Source organism: Pteropus vampyrus, unplaced genomic scaffold (assembly GCF_000151845.1).
Source record: "Pteropus vampyrus isolate Shadow unplaced genomic scaffold, Pvam_2.0 Scaffold36, whole genome shotgun sequence".
In the NCBI taxonomy this organism is placed as follows: Eukaryota; Metazoa; Chordata; class Mammalia; order Chiroptera; family Pteropodidae; genus Pteropus; species Pteropus vampyrus.
In genome coordinates this window covers 1737725-1742235 of record NW_011888817.1, presented here as the reverse complement: position 1 = coordinate 1742235, position 4511 = coordinate 1737725, and the positions used below count along the sequence as shown (strand labels likewise).

The 4511-nt window shown below is 35.1% G+C and overlaps 1 protein-coding gene across 5 annotated transcripts in view; it reads left to right on the top strand.

Moving 5' to 3' along the window:
• The window catches only part of USP48 (ubiquitin specific peptidase 48), a 65262-nt gene that overhangs the window by 9175 nt on the left and 51576 nt on the right, over window positions 1-4511 (top strand). Inside the window, exon 1 of one of the 5 annotated variants that reach the window (XM_023529138.1) lies at window positions 947-965. The exons of the other annotated variants lie outside the window; for them this stretch is intronic. The gene's annotated coding sequence lies outside the window, so the exon portion shown is untranslated. Of the gene's footprint in view, window positions 1-946; window positions 966-4511 lie in introns of those variants that run through there. 5 annotated transcript variants of the gene reach the window in all.

The following is a 4511-nucleotide window of genomic DNA, read 5'->3' as shown; positions in this document are numbered from 1 at the left end:
ACAACTCATTGACCAGAGCTCGTTTGATGGTCTCACTCACCCAAAAAGTATCTAGGAGGAGAGAGGGATAAGGGGTACTTGGTAAACTGCACTGTTGATTACAAATACAAAATGTCTCTTGTGTAGTTTCATTTTGCATTCCTCTTATGACAGATTAAGCAACTTTTCATGCTCATGGGCCATTCATATTTCTCTTTGAACTGCCTGTTGTGTCCTTTGCCCATTTTTATACTGGGTTATTAGTTTTTCTTATCAATTTGTAGGAGTTCTTTATATATTAAGAGATTATTTCTGTGACATGAGTTGCAAATTTTTTTTCATCATTGTCTTTTGACTTTGCTTATGGATTTCTTTGCCATGCAGAAAGTTTTTATCAGATCGAATTAATGGACATTTCCTTTTATGGCTTCTGAATTTTGAGTCATAGAAAAGCCTTTGTCATACCAATATTACAAAGGAATTTACTAGTGTTTTCTTGTGTTATTGTTATGGTTTCAATTAATGTTTACATCTTTGACCCATTTGGAATTTGTGCTGAAATATACTGTGAAGTGAGTCCAACTTTATCTTTTTCCAGATAGCTGCCTGGTTGTCCCAACCACCATTTATTAAAAAACCTATATTTATTCACTGATTTGGATGCCTTTATTGCTTGCAAAATTGCCATATGTTTTTAGGCCTGTTTCTGAACTTTTTATTCTATTACATTTTTAATTTGGGGGACTTTACCTTATGATTCAGTATCTGGTAGGGTTTAATCCCTCCTGATTATTCTTTTTGGGGTTTATTTTAAATATTTGTATTCTAGTCCATAATAAATCTGCTTGATTCAATAAATTTTCTTCTAATAGTTGTTTAAAACTTATGATCCATGAAGATGAATCATGTTTATCTCATGGCAGAGAAGACCTTACCAGAGTTTGAGAAGTGTCATGAAGTGCTTTTCTTTGTTTTGACAAGCAGGAGTGAGTAACTTAAATTTCTTTTTTTCTTTTTTCTTTTTTTCTTTTCAATTTGAAATCATGATGGTAGAAGGAGGATGGGCCAGGGGCCTTCTTTAAAGGTCTGATAGGGTGCCCTACGGTGATCCTTGAAACAGTGCTTGGACACTGAGCTGTGTTTTCTGCTAGAGGACTTATTGACACTGGTTTAATAGTTAATTTGCTTGTTTTTTTTTTTTTTTTTTTTCCCCAACCTACCCTGAGAAATTGAACACTGGATGAAGCGCTTCTTGTAAATAGTGCCAGATGTTTCATAGCAGCTTGAATTGTAGAAGGATGAAAAGGATAAACCTTTTTGGTGAAAGATCTCCCAATCTTGGAACTCTTTCTTAAAAGAGCAGCTATAGGGCCAGCAAATCTGCCTGGGGATGGTAACTGCACATTATGAAAGATGCTTAGCCAGGAACCTAGTGCTATGTCTTCCTTTTTGCTGCATGCTTACTTTCTCTCAGATTCTTTTGATCAGAATTCAGAATTTCAAATGAAATCAGGTTGTTAGGTGAATGAACATTTTATGAATTTATAGATGTGACTATTCTCAAAGGTATTACCAGTGATTCTTCTTTAAAGATTTTAAAATTAAGCCATATACATAAAAACCTGATTTTTTCTCTTTTTACCTTACTCCCCACAAAAATGATGACTAACAGGTACCGTTAATTTCCACTCTGCACCATCTCTTCAACTCTGCAGTCATCTTACGTTTCAGATCTTCATTTCTCATCTCTTTTATCATAATTTTTCTCCTTTAAATTTATCTCACTGCTTCCTCCGCCCCAGTGGATAGGTTAGGGTGCTGATACCCCACACAGTCATAAATCCGCTGTATAACTTTTGATTCCCCAAAAACTTAGTAGCCTCCTCTTGACCAGAAGCCTTACTGATAACATAAACAGTTGATTAACACATATTTGGTATGTTATGTGCTATATTCTTACAATAAAGTAAGCTAGAGAAAAGAAAATGTTAAGAAAATCATAAGGAAAATACATTCACAGTACTGTACTGTATTGAAAGAAATCACCATATAAGTGGACCCAGGCAGTTCAAACCCTGTTGTTCAGGAGTTAACTGTATTTGTATTTGTTTTTTTTTTTTTGAAGCAGTTTTGGACTAAAGACACATGATTTTTTTGTATGGAGGGGAGGAGTGAGGACAAGGAGAGCCTACTTTTTTAATTGATTTTCTCTATTATTTTGCTGTCAGGAACAGGAGACTAAAATCTTAACAGTTCCACTGGAACCCGTTTCTGAGAGAATGATGTGTGCGTTTGATGGTTAGAAGAGGGCCTGTCTCCCAGCCAAATCATGTGAAAAAGTCTTACCACCTTCTCTGTCCAAGAGGAGAAAGCACACATGAGACGTGATATTATACCTTGATAAGCAGTTTTGAAAGAATAGGCACCTACTTATTTTGTTTTAGAGGTACACTTTCATTCTAGTTATCTCTTTCTATCTTAAAGGCCCTTGTAGTCCAATCCTGCTAGCTGTCTTTTTTTTTTTTTTTTTTAAAGAATCTTAGTAAATTCTTGCCCCTATTCCAAGGAAAGTTTTTGGGTTACTTTCCCCAGTTGTTGCATCAGATTTTTTTTTTTTTTTTGGTTTGTTGTTTGTTTATATCTTCTCTTGATAGAAGAGAAAAATTACTTTTGTGTAAAAGGAGTGATTTTTTTGTTTGTTTTTTTTTACTGTCAGCATTGTATCTCCCTTGTAGTAATCCTTGCCTATTAGAGATGAGTTATAGGCACAAAAAATAACTCTTTTTAGATCCTCCTCCACAGAATCAGCCCTGCTTTTACTTTTTTAGTAAGTTATTTTCCAACTTGGCTTTGACATTAACCTGACAAAACTGCTCTTAAATTGGCCAAACTTTTTTCATTTTTATTTTTTTACAGCCAGGAAGACAGTATATTTAAGAATGTTTTAAGCAGAACATTAAAAACAAGTACTTATTTTTGGAATATATAGTACATGCCATAGTTCTAAGTCTGAAAGGTATAAAAGGTGATGGAGGGCATAGAAAGCCTTTTAATTTGCAGCTAGCAAGTACAGAGGTGAACATCTTTAGAGATGGTTTCCAGTTTATATTGTGTTCTTTATCTAAACAAACAGGCCTATCACACCTATTTTTAAACACTGTACCTTGCTTTTTTCAACTAATCATATTGTTACATATCCATATTAAAAATTTATCCTCCCCACTACAATAGTTTCCATTGTTTTTGTTATATTATTTATTTTTATCAGTTTCCTATTATTGGTCATTTTTCGTGTTTCCAGTCTTTTAACTGCTATCAATAAAGCTTTAGTGGGTAACCTGAAATATTCAGAACATAGTGACCTGATAATGTCCTTTATAATTAAAGAAAATTCAAGCTCATACGTTGCATTCGATTGTTGTGTCTTTTTGGTCTCCTTTAATCTGGAATAATTACTCAGTCTTTCTTTGTATTTTTGTGAAATTGACACTGGAAAAGTACAAGACACTTATTTTGTAGAAAGTTCTCAACTTGGGTTTAGCTGATGTTTCCCTTTAGAGCATCACACCAGGAGGTGCATGCTATCAATTAGACCCATTACTGGCTACCTTAACTTTGATCACTTGGTTAAGGTGGTATCTGCCAGGTTTCTCCACTCAAAGTTAATATTTTTCCTTTTGTAATTAATAAACAACGTGTGCTGAGATGCTTCGAGACTACGTAAATATTCTATTCTCAAACTTGCCTACACTAGCTACCATTGATGATTCTTTCCTGATTCTTTTATTCTGATAGATGACAAATGGTGATTTCCTAATTCCATCTTTTACTTAGATAGTTGACTTTCTTCAGTAAGGAAGAGATTGCCCATCTACTCATCCACCCACCCCACCACCCATCCATTCATCTCACTAGAGTCCTACTTTATTCAGTAAGTTATAATCCTCTTGTTATTTATTTTGCTGCTCACATTGTTCCAGAGTTGGCCACTGAGAGCTCCCTTTCAGCTGTCCTTTTAACATGTCCCCATCATTCTTTGAGTACATCCTTACTTCTTGGGCACAGAAACTTGTTCTGTGTTTATTTTGTACTTTCCTTGCCAATCCTTGGCCACAGCCATTTCTTCAAGGAGTACTGGGTTCTTCGAGTGGGGAATATTTAGAAATCAAAATCTGTTTGCCAGGTGTGCTCATGTTATTGCTTTTAGGCCTTCAGTTGACGAAAAGCCATCCTGCTTAGGCTGCCCAATCAAACGTAACTTCAGATAGACAGCAATACATTTTTAGTGTAAAAATGTCTTACATCTGAAATTCCGATATCTACTGCTCTGTATTTAACTGGCACCCCTAATCTACCTATCTCCATATATTAAGACCTGTGAGTTTCGGCTTCTATTTCTCATTCCTAATCAGTATTGCAGGTTCATTTTATCCTTCATCCCTTTCTTCTTTGTCACTGCCCTCTCCAAATCTTGATTCCCTTCGTCCCCTGTATATTTTCTTGTTTGTTCAGTTGCAGAATGTACAGAAAAT